Raw genomic sequence first — 25,666 nt, 5'->3', positions numbered from 1 at the left:
AAAATGCTTAAATTTTCCTCAGATAGTCGTACAGTATTACAATATCTCACAGTAGTTATCTTTTAACTACTCAAATGTTCAACAGAACTTAATTCAAAACAGCTAATGAAAGCTAATCCGCGAATTCGCTACAGTCAACAAGAGCAGAGAGAGAGAGTTCTAAAAAAAACTCTTAAAACAACAACAACTGACTGAACTGAGAGGTTTTCCTCTTTTTTATAAGCTTTTTAAATCACGCACGACTGTTCTAGCAATTTCTCGAAATAAAAAAGAGATATTTATTTATTAAATGTTAAATGCACGTGCTCTTGTATTTTTAATTTTCCGGCTTAGCTTTCTCCTAATATTCGTCACGCGCTGCACTGCACGGGGAATAAAATAATTTTATTTATAATTCTACTAACATTAACTAATTAAATACCAAACCCGTAACAGTAGAAATGGTTTATAATAACTTTCTAGACCGCGTATTTCCAAATTAATCAGTTCCGTGATTAATTCCGTGATTAATGGCTCTCATTCAATCAGATTAAAGAAACATTTTACTATATATTTCGTGCTTTTCTGATGCGTATCCTATTTTCACACTTCGCTTGCTGCTGGCGACTTGTCCTTTTCTTCGCTCTGCTTTGTCCATTGTTTCAAGATAGAGTTATATAAAATTGTGGGGTGCATAGGGCACCCATAATGATGACGTGGGAATCTGCGTCAAGACTTGTTTTATTGCGAAATAAAACAATGCAAGTCCATTATTCCATTTATGCGTTAAAGCTTCTCTAACTAATTACGACGCAGATAACATCTCATATCTAAAAGCTACCTTTCCAGTCATTTTATTACAATTAAATTATCTCAAGATATTTACAGAAATTAATACAGTTAATAGAGTCAAACTGGATTTCCCCCCTTTTTTGACCCGATGGGAAAGTGTCTGCAAGTTCGTTATTCTTAAAGTTTAAATAATGTCGAGTGAAGTGAATCATTAAATTGGTTTTCGGCGTCAAGAATGAAAGTGATTAAACCATGTGTTCAAAAGTACGAGTACTTTGAAGGTCACCGAACTGTGTGTTTACAATATTGGTTTCTTTGGTTCTTATGCGGATATTTCAGTCAGGTTCTTTTTTCTCTGGTACAGGTTTGAAAATAGTGCTTGAAGTTGTGTAGTAGAAAATTATTTTCACTTCTGCGTTTCTATAATTGAATTTACATTAAAAATTAATTTTTTTACTAAACTGGATTTTAAAAATGTAACATTGTTATATGAAAAACTGCTATTTTATGGTATTAGAAATTTGAAATTTTACAATTTAATGTAGTAAAATACGTAAAAAAAATTACGATTTTAAAATTATTTTATTTAGGGTAAGTTGTTAAAATAAATAACTATATTGGATTTAAGATGAAAATTTTGAATTATTGCTAAGGATTTTGGAATTATTTTGAAAATGAGGTAAAATAAAAAAAGTATTATTTTTTTAAGGTATAATTATTATTTTTATTTAATTGTTTTATGTTAATGGAGTGAGGTTTAATTTTTTTAATATAATGGAAAATGCAATTAAAAAAAGGCCATTTGCTTTACACAAGGAACGGAGGACTTTCTAAGTAAGTAACTGCTGAGCATCCCTTAACCATAGATAAATTTATGCATAAGTCAGTTGAAACGAAGTATATGCTCAATAGACGGATATGTTTGTGTCCATCTGTTGAAAGCTGTGGGGTCTTCCACTTTTGTATGAAATAAGAAAATTAGAATTGTCTTAATAATTATAAAAACCATAATTTTAGTAATACTATTGCAAATGATACTAAAATGCAAGTTGTAATGATTAAAATTAGTTATGCTCTAAAATTTTGAAATTTGTTGTGATTATTGGGAATAAATAATGGGTGAATAAAAGTTTTATATTTATAATATTTATGTGAAAAATTTTGTAAAACTTTTCTGAACAAATATGATTAGGAAAATTCTAAACCTTATTGTGACAAATTAATTACCATCAGATTTGATTCTCCTTTATTCACTAAATTTCTAAGACCTAACTTGAATGTATAAACTATTCTTACTATTTGAATTTTAACTTTTGTATAATTATGATTTTATTTAAATTATGTACTATTGAAGAATTTTATGGCCATACTTAAAAATTAATAACTTTCATATATTTATGTAATGCTAAACGCCAGTCACTTTGTATAAGGAACAGAGGTTCTATTTAACAGTCGTAGTATAAGGAACGGAACTGATGGCAAGTACTTACGTTGATTCGCTTGTGAGTACCTGCCCACTTTTTTCATTGAAGTTATTTTCTTACTATGCTGTATTTTGTTTTTTCCTTGTTTATTTATTTTTAAAGTCCATTTTATATTGCTTTACAATAAAAAAATTTGGATTGCATTATAATGAGTAAATAATTAATTTTAATAGAATTTTTCAAATGTGTAAACCAGAATTTTTGCATTTATATTGAATACAACAGCTTTTGAAAAAACACTTTAAAGAGAAGGACTGCAAAAATCACATTACGATATTCAATCAAAGATTTTCAAGAATTGTAAACTTTTACAATTATTTTTGTCAAAACTTAGGGATCCAAATTTATGACACACTTTATAATATTTTGAGAAAAAATGAGCTTGCAAGCTATCAAAATTTCAACAGAAATGTAAAGTTTGCATTTATTTGTAAAAATGTTACATACAAATATTTTCTATTTAAAAAAGATTTATTTAGATTAAAATTTTACAATTGTTTCCAAAATTATATTTATTACCTCGCTAACGCTCTAATGCTTCTTCTTCTTTCTCCTTTTTGTTTGACGTAATAAGCTTATAGCTGTGGAATTAGTGAGTAACTTTGTAAGGATCTTAAGTTTTACTAACGTTTATTTTATTTTAAATCTTTACTATCACTTCTTATTTTCTACTTCCGGCCATAATTATAAGCGTGAAGGAGTTTATGCAAAGTTGTCTGGCGAACGCCAAGTATTTAAGTGTGGCCTTTTTGCCAAGCAGAAGAGAGGAAGCAGTGAGTTCGAAGCAGGCCGCTTACCTTAGAAGTTACGCAGTTGCTATTTGCCTTCCAGGCCAGAGGTTTTAATCCTCTTGATAAATTAAACGTATTGTAGTGTTCACAGTCTCTGTGCTACATACGCTTCCTGTTATTATAAGGCCAATCTTATTCTAAAGTTAAATTAGAGTTTAGTTTTATTTTGATATCTTTTACGTTAGACCCCGAGTGGAGGGTCATTGTATTCCGAAGTACGGAAGTCATTGTATATAAAGAAAAATAAAGGGTTTTGTATACCCTTCGTCTGTATCCTGTCTGCTTACTACAATTAGTGAACATAGCTTTAGTAAGCTCTCTGTTCTAGTCAGGTCATTGTATGTTTCCGAAGAAGGTAAGAAGAAACATTGAACCTGATAACTTGACGGTGATTCTGTATTGTTTTATTACTTCATTCAATGAAATATGTTTCAACAAAAGTGATTTACGACTATTTCATCATGCATCCGCTTCTTCAGGCAACATCTACGTCAGAGTTAAAAAAATTTTACTACGTGTATATATTCTCTGTTTGTTCTACTTTTGTACCTTGCAGTTATACATCATATTTTAGAACTTGAGAAATCGAACGCCCAACTGGCAATCTGCACTCTACTTTCCCATAACATAGCAATATAATAAATGATCTCTACACAGCACAGATATACTTCTACCTCTTCTCCTCTCATTCAGAAACTTTTAGTACTTTTTTACCACTTTGCATCGTATACAACGGAACTCAGATATTATTCACCAAGAGGGCATCTAAATTCCATGCAGCTCAGCCCCGGGCGGAAACCAACTCGTGGAGGCGTTAAATACATTCATATACGAAGTGGAAATTATCGTGTTATTTAATCAAAAAATGCCTGAATTAAATAGATAAAAAATACTGGTATTTTATAATTTACTGTATGAGTACTTAAAGTGTAAAATAAGGACCTAACATTTTCCGTATTTCCTTTTGTAACTCCTCAGTACAGATATAACAGTAACGAGTAATAAACAAATTTGTGCTTTGGGCCTTTATTCATCGGTTACGATTAGAGAGTAGAATTACAGAAACTACTTTTTTTGCAATACAATTTAACCTTTTTTTTGGTTAAAAGAATTTAGCCTAGAGTACCTCTAATTATATTTCTGAAATTTAAAATCTTCTTACGTTTTAATGAGTGCCAGATCATTACTTTAATCTTTATAACGACTCGCAATTACTAAGCGGCTTACTTTTAAATGGTCTTTTGAAACAACAATCACCTTTCATTACTGCTGACATTTTAATGAGGGACTTATATCCTTTTTCAAAAGTTGGTGGAAAAAAAGGAGTTATTGTGCATATTAATGCGATAAAGAATTTGAACGCTCCTAAGGCCGAAATGTATTTATTACAGAACTTTCTTATCTTCTAAACGGAGAAATTATTTTTACGACTGTTCTAATATCCATCTTAAAATGTAAGATGCTGTAATCTAAACTCTTTAAAGTATTTATACAAATTTTACATGCTACAATACAAGTTTGATGCATGCTTTACTTTTTATTTCCTTTACTTATAAAAGCGAATCGATTGATCAAACTTTAAGCAATCATTTTATCTTTTTTAGAATTAAATTAAACGTAAGTTATACTTACATATAAAAATAGCGGATAGTCTAGTCTCAACTAAAACATCTAAGAAGTTATAGACAGAAACTGTAGTAACAAAGAAAGGCATTTAAGGCAAGAAGCAGTGGTAAATAAGGAAGTATAGATATGAATGCATATTGACTAAAGAAGTATACAACAGTAAATGAGACAGAAGACATTATATTTTGTTGCAAATGAGAAGATCATTTTTGGTCAAGAATGCTTTGAGCTATAAATAGGAAAGGGAAATATTAAATCTCGAATCTAACGGAACTTGCAAAGGATTCATGAATCCGACACTCAAAATTTCTCGCATTTTTCGTCATTCCAATTTTTTCGAATTTTAAATTGAAAACGTTAACTTTATAAGGTATTTATGTTAACTAACCAGTTATGTTATGTTACGAATCTGTACTGTCACTTCTTCCTTTCTTTTTTCTGCCAGAATGCAAATTAGCTGACGTGGTTTTTAAGTGAGGTTTTGAGACTGTTTTAGTTAGAGAGTGTTTCTGCTTTCTGAAGGCGACGTTACTAGTTATTATTGTGCGATAAATATTCCTGTCTACTGCGCTGGTTTATTCTTACAGATTGTGCCGTCACGTCGGTGTAGCTTCACAGCCAACTTGCACATTAAAATATCTCTGCGTAGCTTTTGGCTTAGATTTAGTTTTAGTTTAAAATTCTACTTTTGAGTTCACGTCATAAATGCTGGCTTATTTGTAAGCACCGGGAGTGTCTTTTGTTCAACTTACTGAGTTATTAATAAAAGGGTCTTTTACATCCTTAGCACGCCTCTGCTTTATATTCCAAGACTTAGCGATAAGTAGCTATCAATTTTAGTTAGGAGTCTTGACTTAAATGATCTATATTTTTATATTCTTAATTACAAATCGTATTTATATATTTGTAATAAGAACACTTTAACACTTACTTCTTACAGCCTGTTGCACAGCACAGTTAAAACACTAACGTAAATAAAATCATACTGTCTAAGCACAGATTGTGCAAAGTGGATGCAGACATTTTCTGTTACAAGCATCTACCCAAGCAGATTCATAACTCACACCCTGCCGAAATCATTTAGGTTATTTCCTGACAAGGGATTTATTTACTAGGTTTTCATTCCTTTTCATAAGTAGCTTTGCCAGAAATTAAATATAATTTCATTTTTTTTCAAACATTTAGCAAGAAATATGTAAAAAGGACTACTCATTTAAGAGCATACAATTTTGTCCATATTCTTTTTTACAGAGGTTCTCCGACTCATAAATTACTTCTTTGTATGGAATAGGTTGATGAACTAGTTTGGCGACGAGATCAGAAATTCATCGGAAGCAGAAAGTGGTTCAATGAGCATTTTGCACAGAGCAGCTTTTGTATGCATGTCTTTGTATATTGTATGTAGCATGTCTGATCGTTGTTTTGCAAAGATTTCATTCGAGCTCCATTTTAGATAACGTATCTTTTGCAATAAGCCATAGTTTTGTCGAAGTGGGCGTGTCTGTATTCAAAATTACCGAATATGGAGCTCTGAAAGAACTACATCTGTTTATCGCGTTCTCTCCACATCTCGCGAAGATTGCTTATTGTGACCTATGAAGACGGTTAATAATCGGTCCCTTGTCCATGGAAGCTGTGACTTACCAAGATAATATTTGACAATTCATTTCCTTATTGGAAGAGAATGAACATCACCCTTGGATATAAGAAGATAGTGAGAAATCTCATACAGCAGTTTCCAGAATGAAGATGCTGGAAGAGCCTTTCGGCGCCGGAATCATATCTGAAAACTATCACTGTCGAGAACTTTAGCTGTTATCAGTCTACACTACATTTTGCGGGGATACTTTAAACAAACTCTGCTCATAAACATTACACATACCTTGAAAGAACTGACAATGCATATCATTGTTGTCCAGAGTGTAGTTAAGGGAAAGCTTCATAATGTTCTAGGAACTTAGTCAAATGTATAGAATAATGCATTAAGCTACAGGGACATCATTTCCCATACATGCTGTAGACAAAGGATGTCTTATGAATACGTATAACGGCATCTAACAAGGAGGATTTACTTTTAAATTGAACACCCTGTGCATACGAGTATACTAGTCACTCTTATTGCGATAGCAGTTTATTCTATCATTCGGTATTGTTGCTGTACGTTTTACTACTATGTTCCACAACAGTTTTCGTTCGCGATATTTTCGGCGGACACTGGAACACGCAGTGTTGAACAGTTTGTCTCATTCAGCTACTGGTGAGTGGTATATAATGAAGCATATATATGTTTATGTTTCCACAAAATGAATATTAAAATTACGTATCTTCAAAATGAAATAAAAACTGAGGCTTCACTGATATATCCCTTGACTGTAATTAATACACGTGAAAAGGAAAACACATTGTATTTTGTTTACAAATTAAAGTAGAAGGTAAATATCGTTAATTAGAATTTCATTTCATTCTTTCTTCAGTTAGAAATAATTGAACATTTTTTAACACTAAAATCATTATTTGATTGTATCGTTTTAATGTTAATTTGTTCTATCTTCTTCTATTTGTTAATTTGTAGTTAAAATCCTTTTGTTTGTTTATAATCTGTGACCTAAAATCTTTAAATATTTCTAACTTAAAAAAGCTTTTTTTCTAGTATCTGCCTTGCAAAAATGTGAATTTCGCAATGGATAAATAGATGACCAGGTATTTGAAGTACTTTATTGAATTTGATGTCTCACTTTAGGATCAAACTGCAGTAGAAAATCTGAATGTGAAATGAACGCAAAAGGAATAGAACAATGTAATCATGGTTATGCAAATATTAAAATATATCAATTAAGCTTTATTTATTTGCATATTTATTTTTGTATGAACAAATTTCTTGAAGTAGTTTAAGTCAGCCTTCTATCTAGTGTAACTTAAACAGAATAAGTTTAGAAGAAAACTCGAATCTGATTATAAGCAACATTTAACCATGGCACTGAAATTCTCAAATGAAATGACAGCGCTTAATTTACGTTTTTGCTTCATAGTTGGACAAGACATTGCTGGGCATGGCTTTTAATGAGAACTTTAGAAGTACATTGGGCAGTTTTTTTACTATAAACAATATTTAAATTAGAATTAAGCTTGCATTTAATTTCAGTAATAATTTTTTTTTCATCCTAAGCGCTCAGAAAATTCCGTTGATTAGTTTCTAAAATGATGTATTCAAAGAAAAAAATAATCAGAAAGTGGAAACTTTTGCTAGTGCTGAAATTTTAATGCATTAACTCAAAGGAAACATTTCCTTTCTTTATGTTATTAGTTTCCCTTAACGTTATTTAAAATGAAACATTTTCTACACGTCGATGTGTCGAAATTAAATTCAATTTATTGTTTCTTGAAATTTTCGGCATTTTTTTATTTGCTTTTTTCTGCTTTTAAGGGAATTAAATGTGGCTTGCGTCTAAATTACGAAGACACTGTTTTAAAAGTGTTGTAATTTTGTTGAGGAGAATTTGTCATCGAAGAAAAGGCGTTATAGTGAAGTTAAAAAACAAAAATAGTGGACATTTATCGAAGAAAGGTATAGAAGTCTTTGAAATGATAAGATTTTTAAAAAAGGATTTTTTTCTGGTTCAGCTTGAAGTTGTTTTTAATGAAAAACTAAACCGAGGTCTTTACTTTTCGTTCATACAAATTAATCGAAGTTTAGTCTCAATGTCTGCGTTTTTTTATAATACATCTGAGCAGACAGGGGGTATTACTGGAGTTTTCTGTTTTGTTTAGGTTGTCAGGCAACTGAAACCAGAATTCAGTTCGACATTTATGTTACTTGAGCATATAGGAAAACAATGACATAAAAACGACAACAGAATAGACGCTTGGCAAGTTTTTGTTAATGGTTATATTAATTTCGAAGTTTTTCCCTTTCAAAACTATCTTTACTGAATGTTAATTTTCTGCAAAGAAAAATCTGAGTGTTGGTTTTCCTGCTAATAATTATATCGTCTATATTTATTTTATGTTCTGAAGGTTATTTGCCTCTATTAAATTCACTGTTTAAAAGTAACTCTGAAGTTAACTTCTCTTCTGCGTGCGTTTCAAACCATATTTTCAGCTTTAGGAGCTTAATAAATTGCATTAACATTTATTACAAGAAGCATCCTGGTGCAACGTGCTATTTTACAATCTACAACAGAAGAATTATTACCATAATTTACGCACATCACTTTATAAGGTATTTCTCCCAGTTTCCTAGCGAGCCTTCGTGGTGTATTGGTTCTGCACACTGGGCCGGTATTCCAGAGATCCGTGGTTCGATTCCCAGCGAAGGCGGTTGCATATTTTTCATCTTTCCTGCTTCCAATTAGCCTAATGACTCTACAAGTGGCGCCCGAACTAAAAAGGGTTGTGGATGATGATTCTCCGCACCCAGGATTTGGCGACTAGTTCCCCTAAAACCCTAGTCGCCCTTTAAAAAGGGGAGTATATAAGGTATTTCTCCTACTTCCCTAGCGAGCCTTTGTGGTGTAGTGGTTCTGAACACTGGGCCGGTATTCCAGAGGTCCGAGGTTCGATTCCCGGCGAAGGCGGTTGCATATTTTTCATCTTTCCTGCGTACAATTAGCCTAATGACTCTACAACTGAATAATACAGTTCGCGTCAGGCTAAGGAGATAGAATTCCATAATTATAAAAAAGTTTATGGCTATGGCTTTGGGAATTCGATCTCTAAAAGTGCGTAGCGGGTATTGCTAGAGCAGTTTAAGAAACTTTTGAACTGGTAGCAGTTACAATAATCAGCTTATAATGCAAAAGCTATAAATTATTGGAGAAGTCAAATAACAAGAATCAGCTTTATATTTGTAAATTTTCCAGGACTAGTTTCGACGGTTTGACTACAGAAACATCTTTCTGAGCTGCTAAAGTGCAAAATGAACGAAAATAACGAAATCGCTAGTGATTTACGATATCAGTTATAGATTTTTCAGTATTCTCAGTAGCAGTTGATGACAAAATTCCTTACATTCTCACCCATTTAAAGGGAACCTAGGGAGGAAGGGACCAATTGTCAAATCTAGGTCGTGACGAATTATCTTCCGCCCCATTTTAGTTTTTGTGCAGCTTGTAGAGTCATTTGGTTTATTTCGAAGCAGGAAAAATGAAAATTCGGTGATGCTCTCACCAGGATTCGAAATAAAAATTACTAGTGTAATTGCTAGCAACTACACCACCATGACACGCAAAAAGGAAGGAAGAAATTCGTTGTGAGATGGTTATCAAAACTGTATTATAGAGACAAGTTTGTATTATAAAGGCTTTTTCATTAAATGAATGAGACAAAAATGTAAAATCATTGCTAAACTACATAATGATACATGGATAACAGATTTAGCATTTCTTGCTGACTTGTCAAGCAATTTAAATATTCTCAATAAATAGCTGCTAGGAAAAAATAAACTTATCAGTGACATGCATGCTTGTATTAAAGCTTTAAATGTTAAACTGCGATTATGGAAAACACAAGAGGAATAAAAAAATTATACATTTCCTATATCTCAAATCCTGCCCTATTATCAATTATAGAATTTTCTCAACGAAAAAGCTCAAGAATACGCAAGAAAATTAGCATTATTACAACAAGAATCTGAAGAAAGATTTAAAGTCCGAGTTTATATTATTTTCAGTGCCATTAAAAACAAACGTGAATAATGCACCAGAATATCTACAAATAGAGATAATTAATTTGCGGTGTGATATAAATTTTATTCAAAGATTTGAAGATACATATTTGATTAACTTTTATTCGTACTTGTTAAATGATAAATACATTCAGTTATGAATTTTTTTTCAATAAGAATAATTGCTTTGTTTGGGAATACAATTATTTGAGAACACATTTTACCGCAACTGAAAATTGGTAAGGTCTAAGAAAAAACTCGATTGACGGTGTATAGAGGGAAAACATATCAACAAAACTGCATGATCATTAGAACATTAAGATTTTTAATCTTTCTTCAATGAGTGTGTCGTATTATTTCTTCTAGTATTTATTTCTTCGTAACTCTATAAGGTATTTCTCCCGCTTTCCTAGCGTGCCTTCGTGGTGTAGTGGTTCTGCACGCTGGGCCGGTATTCCAGAGGTTCGATTCCCGGCGAAGGCGGTTGCTAATTTTTAATCTCTCCGGCTTTTCCTATTAACCTAATGTCCCTACAAAGTTAGAAAGTATAACTAAGAGAAATTTCTTGCAGATACCAAACGCAAGTTTTTAGTCAGAAAAAAATTAAATTTTGATATTTATTCCTTCGCCTTCGCGTTATTACTATTGTTGTTGATGCATATTTTGATAAAGATTTGGTAAACAAAATAAAAAATTTATTATGAGCCCTTTTATTTTGTTAAAAAGAATTCCCGCTCGTCAGCGGATTTCAAATGGAGCATTCGGCCCACATGAGGTTTAAATTTGAGACTAGTGGCTTACAATTCTATTGGTGCTCTAGCCTCATGGGCTCACCAACAAACAACGTCCTTGTCGTATTCGGAGTCAGCGACAACAATAAAGAACAAATAAGAAAATAACAGGTACAAATGCTTTCTTTAAATAGTGAGAAAATCATTGCGCAGCTGAAGGAAATGGTGTGGGTAAATTTTATTAAAATATGGTCGAATGGAAGAAGTTAAAGTCGCAAATTTTGAAAGAAAAAATATGACGTATTCAATGACTTTAATTGACATTCAGAACATTTCAGCCACGTATTTTTCATTCAATGTGTAAGAGATAAAAGGTGCTACAAAAAAGTTAGTTTAAGCGAAACTGAATCGAAAAAAATAATAACCATGTTATGACGCTACCCTTAAATAATTTCATAATTTAATGCATTATTGCTGATTCACATTGAAGGCATTACTACTTATTTTATATAGTTGTACAGTGTAAATACAGTGTAAAAGGTATTTTATATAGTTGTATAGTATAAAAGATACGCATGGAAACGTATAAAAGTTGGAAAACACGGTGAGCAGAGAACGCTTCACTCCCTGCATATAAATTTGCTTGTTTTTTACTAACAATTCATGTGGTTTTCAACATTAGATTACTTCTATACAAAGAAGCATGTAAATTGGAAAAAAAAAATCTTCACGCACATTTTTGCTTTACGTACTAATGGGCGGCCATGATCGGTATAATGGTTAGAAATGCTGGCTGCTTTATTCTTCGTCGGGTTCGGGTTCAAAGGTATGGATATTTGTAAGCGTATAGTATCTTCGCAGCATGGAGCTTTTAAAATATACGGGGAGCCGGAAGTCCTCTCGAGTGGTTTGGTTGTGAGGAGGAGGCGTGGGAAACCCTCGGCCAATTTCCCTTGAGAGCTCTCCATAAAAACTGGGACGGGGGTGGAATACGTGGTGCCGCCCCTATATGGTGCTCAGCGTCAAGACCCGTGCCAACGAAAGATGCAGTCTTGCCTTCTCTGTCACGATAAAATTCATGAACGTGTTCTTAATAGGTCAGAGAAGTGAGATAAGTCACAGCAATGTACGAATGGAAGCAGCTTTAGTGCGAAGCTGTGGAAAAGCTATAGGGTATACGATAGATATATCAACGATCTTTTTTAAAAATACCCTTTTTAAAGTTCTCAGAAAGCAGTTTTTTACCACAATATTCACAGGCATGGTCTTGAATAGGCAGATAAAATTGAAGGAGAAGGATATTATAGAAATATTCGTATATCACTTCTTATTTTAAAAATTCTTCTTGTGTTTTTTATATAGGGGATCTCCATAACAGAAAAACAGAGCAACTTAAATGGTTTTCTGAGCTTGAATGAGCAGGTTTTGTGTCTGTTAAAAATTTTATTTTATTTTACGCGAAAAGCTCCATAGAAGAGGAGAATCATCTGGAACCGAGGATAGTTGTTTGAGACAGCTCCTGAGTTATTTAAATCTGTATTTGCTTTATGAAGCTATTCATACAAATAACTGAAAATCATAATTTACTTGAACTCGGTATGAAAAGAAATTACATTCATTTGCAGAGTTTAATTCTTAAAATAGTAAAATAAAATTAACTATATAAATAACTAAAAATTAAAAATATATAAATAAACTAAATCATCAGAATGACTGCGTAGCGGTTCACAAAGACGGGTTTTCTTAACCTGCAGACCGATAAATAATGTATTTTTATTCATCATTCCCTATATGAAATTTTTCTAAGCAGCGTTCACTACCATCACTATGTGTTATCTAATGATGCTGCAAGGCTTCTTTCTCCTCAGTTGCAGATGTGGAACACAATGTACAGTCAGTTTCTCATCTACCAGCGTCCGAAATGACATACACGGAAAACTCACTAATCTTCTGATGACAGTTAAAATATGGCAGGTAAAGAAATAATCTACATTATAATCAACAGAAAAATACTATTTAATTGCATTTTAAAAATTTTAATCTGAAGAGTAAGCTCATTTGGTTTTATTTTACGGTGACGGTGATGGTTTATAATAGTAATTTTTCCAATGCTCCTCAATAGCAAATGTCGCATTATTTCAGATAGAACTCATTGATTTGCAGCCAATTAAACTGCTTCTGGTTAATCGTGAGTTGATTGCAGATCACCTCCCAAAAAGATGGAGTGACTGCTCTCATGGCCAGAGTGCGCATGAATTTTTTTTGCGGTAGACACTTCCGCAGAGAATAACCTTTTATTATGGGAATATCACTCAGCCACCCGAGTCCCTCGATATATAACGCTATGGCTTTTACGGGAATATCTCAAAAGAGTTTTTCAAACACGTTAAGCCACAGTATTGGAATTGAAGGACCTCATCAGAGTTGCCTCCACCAATAGTCCTGTAGGTTTTTTTATGACGACAATACGTGCTTTGGAATGCTGTCTGTCGTCATTTGATAGACGATCTGAATTTTTAGATTAAGAAAAAATGCCCTACAGTTTCGGCCTAAAAGAAAGGATGTCTTCGTGGGAGAATTTCTGACTGGTTTATTTCTATGTTAAATGTACTTTCCTCTCGTTACACATGCGGAAAGCCATGAAAGGGGCCATACATCCAGTCTGTTCGTGAAAGTTTCAACTCCAGTTTTCAGTAGTACTTTCCTCCCGGTCGCTGATTAAGATCATTTGCAGAAGTCATACTCCTACAGTTACTGATAAATATAAATGATATTCTTGTAACTATCACTTAATAATAAATAAAATCAATTGTTCTCCTATAGTATGGTTTTGTTAATACGTTGGGAATTCTGCCATACTGTATAAATAATTAAATAAGATTAGTCGAGAATGTTTCCTTTGAAGAATAAAATTTTATTTTGATTTTATTATATTTTCCAGTACTCCACGACATTATAATGTGCGACAGGAATGTTTATTACAGGCATTGGATCCAAAATGCTAAGACTGAGAGATACCTTTAATAAAAATGAGTTGCTAGCGCAACTAATTAACCATGCCGAATACCAACGTGCTTCGAAAGGCGCACCAGAAAAATGACAAAATTAACAATTGCACGGAAAGGGCGATGGCAAAGATATGAGTTAATAATTTTTAATGAGATGCACCGACAAACCAAGTACTACAAGGGTTTGTAAATTAGTCTGAAATGCCAGATGCACTTAGGAGATTAGGCAGTGTCTAGATAAATCTAGCCATGAGCTCATTAAGAAAACGCCTTCTGGAAGGAATTCTACTGTATCTAACAATTGATGCTGAATGGAGCATAAACGTCGGAAGCAAATCATTAAGGAACAATCAAATTTTAATGACATATGAATTTTTGCAAGTGTTTAACTTTAAGACCATTGAGTTTATTACAAGGCTGGAGAAAAATGCAACTCACGATTGCGGTAGAATTAAAAATTATGTATCATTTATCAAAAACATGTTAGATGTTAACAAATTTATTTTACAATCAATTTTAATTTATAAAATTTAAATCAAAAATTCATTTATCACCTTGATACTATTTAAAAAAAACTAGAAGACTAAATTAGAACCGAAGTCAGAGTGATATAATAAAAATGCATAAATTAAAAAAAATGCAGTACATTAAAAAACAAGAAATAAGGCGAAGCCATAAACCTTAAATTCCGATAATTTTCATGTGTATAATGTTGAAATGTATGACGGATGTGATAATTATAACCATAAAAATAGTTGATTATATTTATTCGCAATCATGTTTCCCTAAAATCTAATTCACAAAGACATTTCTCGTACAGTTAATAGTCACGAAACAATAGTATTTTAGATAAAATCAAATAAAACGAAAAGAGGCGACATTATCATTCCTAACTGAAAGCTTTTGAAATGATAAAAAACAAGCGTTGTGAACAGAATTTTCAGTTTTAGGGAGAAAAATATAATAGTTCTTAATATCCGATAAAAACTGGACAATTTAAGCTTACTGTCTGAAACTAAATAAAGGTAACTTGCTTGCACGTTTCACACAACAGCTCTGCACTCTCACTTTAAAAATAGCAGTATTAGGTGGAAAATGGGATTAGACAGAGATTTGGATATATATATATATTCTCCATATATATGTAATAGATGCAGGAGCAGGAATTTTGATGACGTAGAAGTGTTGATCCATAATGACTAAAAGATTAGAGGCGAAGACAGATTAAATCTTCAGTTTTATTTTTAGCAACATATTACGGCATATTAAATGTGCCTGTTCCAAAAGGCTTACATTTTTTATAACTTTGTAGCAAGAAAGCAGCAGCAGATAGACAGCAGTATAGCTAGGCCAAAGCGTGGAAAGCAAGTGCGTAATGTTCAGGATGAAATCTCAAGTCAGACTGAGTTAGTTTTGGTTTTCAAAGCATTTTGATTTTGCAGTTAATATTGCTGTAAAATTACTATTGGCTGGTTGAGTTTTAGTTCCATTTACAGCATCATAATTACGTAAGAATCATATGACATAGATTTTTCTCGAAATGACGCAGTGCAAATAGATGTTGCTATTTTTAGAATAGGGAAGGGAAAATAATTTACGCTGCTAATTTAATCTTTTACATATTCTTTATTTTTCTTACATATATAAAAGTAGAAAGTCGTATACGAACAAGAGAGACCTGTGTGGTCAAGAATTTTGGGCACTGAGCTGCAAAATTTTAAAATATTTGTAACGAAGAGGAAAGTTCTAAGAAGCTATTGCTTAAAAGTATATTTGATACTGTAGTTCCTGAGTAAAAATTACACCATGTAAAAACAATAATACAATACTAAAAAAGTAAAAGTTATCGCATATAAACTAAATGTAAAAACTACAAAACGATATAAACTTCAAAAACAAAAAGAAATTAAAAAAACTAATAAATTTTAAATAAAAAATTTTTAAAATAAAAAATTTTAATGATGCACGCAATTAATCAAAAACATTCAAAGATAAAAAAATATTTACAAAGAATTGCAATAAATGGTAAATTAGCCCAACTCTAGGTTTAAGACGGACTTATCAAGGGAAAAGCGTGATAAAACTCGAATCTAGATAAATACCATTAGCGCGTTTCGTCAAATGAAACATCAAATCATCAACGTAGTACGTTCCTGCTCCTGAATCTATTACACATATATAATAAAACTGCTCGATTATTGTAATAATACTGCGTTAATATATACGATGAGTTGGTAGAGGAAAGTTGCAAAGGACTGGTGGCGCTTCTCTGCATCATAACTTGAGGACTTTGCTGCGTAGTTAGAACGATGGATGCATAAACCAAAAAACTTGCAGACATGGTGTAAGTTTGACAAATAATTTTATTTATGGATAATGCACATTATCACTGTGGCTGCGCTATGCAACCCCCCAATTTTGTACAGACTACATCTTCTTAAAGGATGAAACTTAGAAAAGGAAACTCTGCATGGATAGCGGCAAGGAGACACAAGCGTTTGGAAGCGGAAGGGAAGACAGGAGAGAGAGAGAGTTGAGACGCAATTAAGCTTTTATAACGAATTCCATTTCAGATGACATGACAGGTTAATGTATAAGTTATGGGTTCAGATTTCATAGGTAAGTACGCAATACATATTAAATGATGGATGGTTTTCGTTTAGTTAGAAAATTATTGCTCTGTTATTTTTAGAACGAAGAGAGTCGTTTAAGGGACATTATTAATTTATTGTTTGACAAATAGATATTTTATATTTTACATATTGGGTGTTGGGTTCAGACTTCCTCGATAAGTGCGTAATAGATATTAAATGACGGATCTTTTCGGTTTAATTAGAAAATTTATTGCTCTGTTATTTTTAGAATGAAGACTATCAATAGTTTATTCTTCATAGAATGAAAAATAGTTAAGGTCTATTAATTTATTATTTGAAAGCTACATTTTATATGTTACATATTCCCTCCTTCAAGAAGAAAAGGGCTGGGTGAAAGAAAAGCGTTTTTTTAGAAGGAAAGCGCTAAATCATTAGCAAGTGAAGAGAAATAATTTGAAAAGTACAAATCCTGAAATTTTGAAAATAATAATTATTTACATAATTTCAAAATATAAACTTTGATAGTATTTTAGAGTCTTTTAAAATTTTTCTGTCCAAAAGTCTTTGCGTTTTAGAGTATACAGAATTAGATTTTTTCAAGGAAGGCTTGAGCACAATACCACAGTTGTAAATATTTTGCACACAGATGACTTATTTTGAATAATCACAACAAATTTCAAAATTTTCAAAACGTAACTGATTTTTAACATTCTAACTTATATATCTTAACATCATAAATTTTATTGTAGTGTTACTAAAATTATGGTTTTTACTGTCACATTTCAAATTTTCTTATTTTACATAAAACTAGAAGACTCCCACAGCTTTATCGAATACAAACATTTCCGTCTGTTAGGCAGATCCACTTAAAACTGACTCGCGTATATCATGAGTGCTTAAGTGTTGCTTTGGCAGTTGCTTATAAAGGCCTCCGTTAATTGTTTAATGGCAACTGGCCTTTTTGAACTGCATTATACATTCCATTCATAAAAAAAAAATCAACCGTACTCCATTTATATATAAAAATAATTATATGAAAAAATTATGAAGTGTGAGCCTTCAAAGTTTACATTTTCGTATATGAGAAGCGAAAAAAAGAAACAAATAAACAGAGGTAAAAACAAGGCCTCTTTTTTTACCCAGCATTCCCTCATCATACTCTGTCTTTATATGCAATATTTAGTATTTGTATATATAAATATATATATATATTTGTATATAATAATTTATTTACTAAAGAAATATTGATTATATTATCTCCTAAGATTAATTTTAGTAGAATTAGCTTAAAAGAGTGAATCCACTTAGTAGGTATATATATATATATATGTAAAATAAAAAATGTAAAATAAAAAAATAAAAAAAAATACGATGGCTTTGCTCTTTGCGAACCAGCAACCTTTAATTAATTTTATGCAATTCAGGATCGTCCCCTAACCCAGTACCTGCTAGAACATTCACGCCTATTACATAACCTCCTCATATAAATGCTGCGTCATAAGTTTTCTACATTTTTCTAGAAGCTACTCTGTTACATAACCATTCATATAAATGCTGAGTCATAAGTTCTCCTAGACAGATGCCTTCTCGCCTTCGTCCTGTTAACGCTTCCGCTATGCTCCTCTTTCTTTGTTAGAACGTTATGATGTATTAAAGTTTAAAGTCAGTCGTATCTAATAGTTCAATTACTGAGTAAGTTATTTGATTAACTTCATCTGGAAAAAGTCATCTGCTATAAATTAAAATAAAGATATGCTTGCTGTTAAAAGCGAAAAGTCCTGAATCGTCATTTTTCTCCGTACGTCAATCATCCCAGCTTCGTCAACCATCTGCCAGAACGTGTAATGGAATAGCCTCACCATTCGCCCACGATGTGTTAGAATAACTGAAAACATTACAGTTATTAATTAGCCGGCAGAATTTATCCTCTACGTGGGAAAAAAGCTCCTGGATTTATTTATAACGCGCTTCTAAATTCAACAGTGGGTCAAGGACAGTGTGTGATCGTCTGATGCTTGTGCTTCTTTTCCGGCGATTCTTAAATACTTTCCCTCGTCTCCAAAGTTATGCGTTTTATCAAGTGCTTCTAAAGTTATTGATTTTAGTGTTCAAATTGATGTGTATGCGAACTCTTAAATTCAAGATTTTGTGATTGGAATGTTAACACGCTCAAAAACGGCAAAAATGTCAACTGATAAGAAAGAATCCGTAGCTACTGTGGATACAATAAAATTCCAATTTCCTATTTTTGATGGCACAAGTACAAATTTTCCAATAGACAAATATCTTCTATTGTTTGAAGAGAAATGTGCCGCAAAGAACATTCCAGAAAAGGAAAAGAAATTTGTTTTCTCAGAGTGTATTAGAGGAGAGGCTTTAGCCCTCTATTTACGTGATTGTTTAGATAAAGACTGGGACAACATAAAGGTTATTTTCGAGACATACTTCACAACATCGGAATCTGTTACTTTTAGTGATTTTGTGTCTTTAAAATACGAGAAATTTAATAATATTGATGTTTATTTTCGTAATAAGTTGAAATTAGGAGCCAGCTTGAAACTAACAGATTCCACAATGGTGGAAGCACTTACGGAAGGACTTCCTGATCCTCAAAGAATGCTGTTAACAGAGCAAAAAATAGACACACCGAAAGACTGGATTACTCTTGCTAGGAAACTGTTTCCAGTTCAGATGCCGTTGGATGGTCTAGAAAATAGTAATTACCAATTTGTTTCTCCAAGGCAAACTGTTCCGAAGTGCTATTATCCCAGACCAGTGCAAGCCACTCCTTATCAAAGTTTTCGTAGTGTGAGACCTTTTAATTATCAACAAGTGCAATACCGACCTCTACAATATGCGTATCGGCCAATTCGATATCCACAATTACCTGCTATTAATTATAACACGGTTCCTAAAAGAGAAGTTAAAAAATGATATTACTTTAAAGTGAATGTCCAAATTGGACAGGAAAAAATTCCCAGTATTATTGATACGGGATCGCAAATTAACGTTTTACCGTTAAAATATTTTAACAAAATTGGTGATAAATTTAGAGAAATTTCATTGAAATCTCATCATAAAATATTTTCAATATCTAGTCAAGTTCATATAGAGAAAATAATCAAAGTAAAGTGTAAAATAGGTAAAATAGAAAATAATGTGATATTTTATGTAGTAGATTCAAATTTGAATTATTTATTGCTTTCATCACCATGTGTTTCATTATTTAAATTACAATTGAATTTTCATAATTATGAAGTGTATCAGCTTGGAAAACAGGTAAGTAAAAATGTTAAAGTAGACAAGTTTTTCCAAAATAATTATGTATGTAAAAATGATATCAGTGCTGAACAATCTAGTAAATATTTTGATAATAGCGAAAATTTTGTATGTAAAAATGATCTTAGTTCTAAAAATTGTGGTAATTATTTTGAAAATAGTAAAAATTCTGATAGTAAATTACAGAAATTGTTGAATGATTATAACCATATATTTGCAAAAAGTAAATATGATGTTGGTTGTATAAGGGTTGAACCTCCCAGAGTTATATTAACTTCTGAATTACCAATAGCCTATAGACCATATAGAGCATCTCCTAAAGATAATAGTGAAATTAAAAAACAAATAGATGAATTGTTAAAAGCTGGAATTATTAAACCTTCTTATAGTCCTTATGCTGCTCCTGTAACTTTAGCTTATAAGAGAGACGAGCAATCCAGAAGCAGATTGTGTATTGATTTCAGGAAGCTTAACCAAATTACTAAAACTGATTCTGAACCTATTCCTAGAATTGATGCTGTATTAGATCAATTAACAAATGCAAAAATCTTTTCTACATTGGATTTGGCATCAGGCTATTGGCATATAAAATTAAATGAAAAGGATACTGAAAAATTGGCATTCACTACAAATTTTGGACTGTATGAGTTTACTAGATTACCTTTTGGTTGGAAAAATTCCCCAGCTGTTTTCCAACGAGCTCTTAGACAAATTTTAAACAAATATCAGATTCAATTTGCTTTAAATTATTTTGATGATATTATAGTATTCTCTCCAAATTTTGATGAACATTTAAATCATCTTAAAATAATATTTAATATATGTGAGAAAGAGAATATAAAATTAAAACAATCTAAATGTAATTTTGCTAAAGAAAAAATAAATTTTCTAGGATATGAAATTCAAGCAGGTAAATACCAGCCCAGTAATGCAAATATAGAGGTTATTAAGAAATTGCAACCCCCTAAAAATATCAAAGAATTACAAAAATTTTTAGGAAGTATTAATGTTTATCATAAATTTATTCAAAATTATGCTAAAATTAGAGCCCCATTAACAAATTTACTTAAGAAAGATACTCTTTATAATTGGACTGATGAATGTCAAAAAGCTTTTCAAAAATTAAAAGATGCATTGATTTCTAGACCTATTTTAACTTTTTTTAATCCTAAATATCCCTGTCATGTATTTGTTGATGCGTCCAAAGAAGCTGTTGGTGCTGTTTTAAAACAAGAACATCCTGATGGTAGTTTACATCCAATTGCTTTTCATTCTAGAAAATTAAGATCTTATGAACAAAATTATGCCATTACTGAGCTGGAATGTTTATCTATTATTGATGCAATTGATAAATTTTATTATTATTTACATGGTAACCATTTTACTGTACATACTGATCATGCTGCTTTAGTTTGGCTTAAAAATATAAAACACCCTACAGGTCGTCTATTTAGGTGGTCTTTAAAATTATCTATGTATGATTTTGATATAAAATATAAAAAAGGATCTACTAATGTTGAAGCTGACATGTTCTCTAGAAATCCTATGTGTCAAAATTTAAGATTGCAAGTTAATTTATTATCATTAGAAGAAATAAAAGAATATCAAAATTTAGATAATGTTTGTAATACTAAGTATAGGAAAATGAATGATGTCTTAACTATTAAAAAACAGGGATTGTACAAAATTGTGATACCCATGTCTCTACGTACGAAATTACTTGAAAAGGCCCATATACAATTTGGTCATATTGGTGTATCATCTATGCTAAATTTGTTATCTCCACAATATTATTGGCCAGGAATTGTTCAAGATGTTAGAAATTATTGTAAACATTGTGAAGTATGTCAGTTTAATAAGAAAAGTAAACAAAAGAAATTTGGTTTAATGCAAAATTTACCATCAGTTAGTGAACCTTTTGAAATATTATCTATTGATACTGTAGGTGGTTTAAATTATTATAATTCTACCAAAAAGTATATTCACATAATTATTGATCATGAAACTAGATATATCTGGACTTTTGCTTCCAAAAGTGTAACTACGGATACTTATATAAATTGCTTAAAACAAATTTTCCAAATTCAGGTCCCTAAAAAGATTTTAAGTGATAGGAACGCTGCTTTTACATCTTCAAAATTTAAGCACTTTTTAAGGAATCATAATGTAAAACAATTGCTGACTACTGCAAATAGACCCCAAACTAATGGTAAAACTGAACGTGTTAATCAAACTATTATAACTAGATTAAAATGCAAACTAAATTCTTATCACGGTAATATAGCATGGACAAAATTACTACCCCAAGTAACTGAAGAGTATAATAATACCCCTCATTCTGTAACAAAATTTCCTCCATCATATTTAATGTATGGAAAATTACCTTATGATTCCTTAATTCAAAATCAAGAATTCTATCCGTCAATAGAAGAAGCCAGAAAAATAGCTCAAAAGAGATCTGATGATTATCATAATGTAAATAAAGAAAAATATGATATTCATTTTAAACCTAGTAATTTTAAAATTGGTGATTTAGTAATGTATGAAGAATTTCAATACCCTAATACACGTAAATTATCTCCTCCATTCTCAGGACCTTATAAAATTTTAAAACAATATTCTGAAGTTACTTATGAAATAGATAAACCTAATCCTTTAAATAAAAAGAAATCAGAAATTGTTCATTCAACTAGATTAAGACCTTTTAATCCAGCAAGTGAGTTTAAGTTAACTGTCCGAAATAGTAGAATTCCTATCTCTGTTCAAAATTAAAATTAATTTTTTTTTAAAATTCTCTTTTAAACATTTTCCTGATTATGACCTTTAATACCTGATTTAGACTTGAACCCTAACTACGACAAGTTATTTTCCCGACTATGACAAATTATTCTCCCGATCTTGACCTTTTATATCTTTCACATAATTTGAATTATTTTGTAGCAAAAATTTTCTTCTTATTGTAGGATAATATTTGTTTCTAATTTACAACATTATAAAAAAGACTTTAACTTGATTATACAAGTTATCAGTCTTATCATTTTGATTTTATATGATCTTTTATTTTTCTAACACCACTTTGAGGTAATGTACAATGCCAAAAACCAGTTACCTTCTATTAGGCAACGGAGGGTTTTCAATATTTGTACTTAGCACCCCCCAACCATCAGCAAGTAATCACGCTGATCTGTTGGCGAGGAAAAGCCATAGTTTTACAGTCAAAGTGTTGATGTTCTAGTGTATAATTGTATTATTTATATTGAATTGTTTTTTGAATAAGTATAATATTTTGTATTGAAGTGTAAAACATGTCAATCTTTACGATGAGAGGAAAAAATGCATCATACTTGTGGACTATCTGGCATTTAGAGATTTTACCAGATATTTTCATTCTATTCGAACTCTTTTTATGAAAAGGACTTTCAAAAAACAAAATGGACATTTTTAACAAAATTGAGGACTTTTGCAATTATAACTTATTTATTTATCAGTATTCCATATTTATTATGTTATAGTCTTAAAATTAGTCATATATTGTATATTTATTTATAACTCATTGTTTTAATGTTCAAAATTTCATATGCTATAAAGTCAAAATTTTATATGAGAAAGTCATGAACTATGATAGACCATAGTTAAAGCTTGTACGCTATGTTCTGGATGTTTTCATGTCTTTTCTCATACTTTTGCTTCACTCCTGTACTAATGCTTTTCTCACCCCGGCCTCTCTTTTTGACGGGGGGGGGAAGATGTAAAATAAAAATAAAAAAAAAAAAAATACGATGGCTTTGCTCTTTGCGAACCAGCAACCTTTAATTAATTTTATGCAATTCAGGATCGTCCCCTAACCCAGTACCTGCTAGAACATTCACGCCTATTACATAACCTCCTCATATAAATGCTGCGTCATAAGTTTTCTACATTTTTCTAGAAGCTACTCTGTTACATAACCATTCATATAAATGCTGAGTCATAAGTTCTCCTAGACAGATGCCTTCTCGCCTTCGTCCTGCTAACGCTTCCGCTATGCTCCTCTTTCTTTGTTAGAACGTTATGATGTATTAAAGTTTAAAGTCAGTCGTATCTAATAGTTCAATTACTGAGTAAGTTATTTGATTAACTTCATCTGGAAAAAGTCATCTGCTATAAATTAAAATAAAGATATGCTTGCTGTTAAAAGCGAAAAGTCCTGAATCGTCATTTTTCTCCGTACGTCAATCATCCCAGCTTCGTCAACCATCTGCCAGAACGTGTAATGGAATAGCCTCACCATTCGCCCACGATGTGTTAGAATAACTGAAAACATTACAGTTATTAATTAGCCGGCAGAATTTATCCTCTACGTGGGAAAAAAGCTCCTGGATTTATTTATAACGCGCTTCTAAATTCAACAGTGGGTCAAGGACAGTGTGTGATCGTCTGATGCTTGTGCTTCTTTTCCGGCGATTCTTAAATACTTTCCCTCGTCTCCAAAGTTATGCGTTTTATCAAGTGCTTCTAAAGTTATTGATTTTAGTGTTCAAATTGATGTGTATGCGAACTCTTAAATTCAAGATTTTGTGATTGGAATGTTAACACGCTCAAAAACGGCAAAAATGTCAACTGATAAGAAAGAATCCGTAGCTACTGTGGATACAATAAAATTCCAATTTCCTATTTTTGATGGCACAAGTACAAATTTTCCAATAGACAAATATCTTCTATTGTTTGAAGAGAAATGTGCCGCAAAGAACATTCCAGAAAAGGAAAAGAAATTTGTTTTCTCAGAGTGTATTAGAGGAGAGGCTTTAGCCCTCTATTTACGTGATTGTTTAGATAAAGACTGGGACAACATAAAGGTTATTTTCGAGACATACTTCACAACATCGGAATCTGTTACTTTTAGTGATTTTGTGTCTTTAAAATACGAGAAATTTAATAATATTGATGTTTATTTTCGTAATAAGTTGAAATTAGGAGCCAGCTTGAAACTAACAGATTCCACAATGGTGGAAGCACTTACGGAAGGACTTCCTGATCCTCAAAGAATGCTGTTAACAGAGCAAAAAATAGACACACCGAAAGACTGGATTACTCTTGCTAGGAAACTGTTTCCAGTTCAGATGCCGTTGGATGGTCTAGAAAATAGTAATTACCAATTTGTTTCTCCAAGGCAAACTGTTCCGAAGTGCTATTATCCCAGACCAGTGCAAGCCACTCCTTATCAAAGTTTTCGTAGTGTGAGACCTTTTAATTATCAACAAGTGCAATACCGACCTCTACAATATGCGTATCGGCCAATTCGATATCCACAATTACCTGCTATTAATTATAACACGGTTCCTAAAAGAGAAGTTAAAAAATGATATTACTTTAAAGTGAATGTCCAAATTGGACAGGAAAAAATTCCCAGTATTATTGATACGGGATCGCAAATTAACGTTTTACCGTTAAAATATTTTAACAAAATTGGTGATAAATTTAGAGAAATTTCATTGAAATCTCATCATAAAATATTTTCAATATCTAGTCAAGTTCATATAGAGAAAATAATCAAAGTAAAGTGTAAAATAGGTAAAATAGAAAATAATGTGATATTTTATGTAGTAGATTCAAATTTGAATTATTTATTGCTTTCATCACCATGTGTTTCATTATTTAAATTACAATTGAATTTTCATAATTATGAAGTGTATCAGCTTGGAAAACAGGTAAGTAAAAATGTTAAAGTAGACAAGTTTTTC

General features: G+C 31.6%; 1 long non-coding RNA gene across 1 annotated transcript in view; it reads left to right on the top strand.

Annotated features, from left to right (window-relative positions):
• The window catches only part of LOC146993452 (uncharacterized), a 200,375-nt gene that overhangs the window by 152,028 nt on the left and 22,681 nt on the right, over positions 1–25,666 (top strand). Inside the window, exon 2 of the long non-coding RNA XR_015038712.1 lies at positions 7,323–7,469. This is a non-coding gene — a long non-coding RNA (uncharacterized LOC146993452). The remainder of the gene's footprint in view (positions 1–7,322; positions 7,470–25,666) is intronic.

Source organism: Stegodyphus dumicola, chromosome X1, assembly GCF_044657685.1.
Source record: "Stegodyphus dumicola isolate Sdum_Otavi_A_Nest chromosome X1, ASM4465768v1".
NCBI lineage: Eukaryota > Metazoa > Arthropoda > Arachnida > Araneae > Eresidae > Stegodyphus > Stegodyphus dumicola.
Note: the sequence above shows the minus strand (reverse complement) of the source record. Positions and strands in the feature narration are given on the sequence as shown.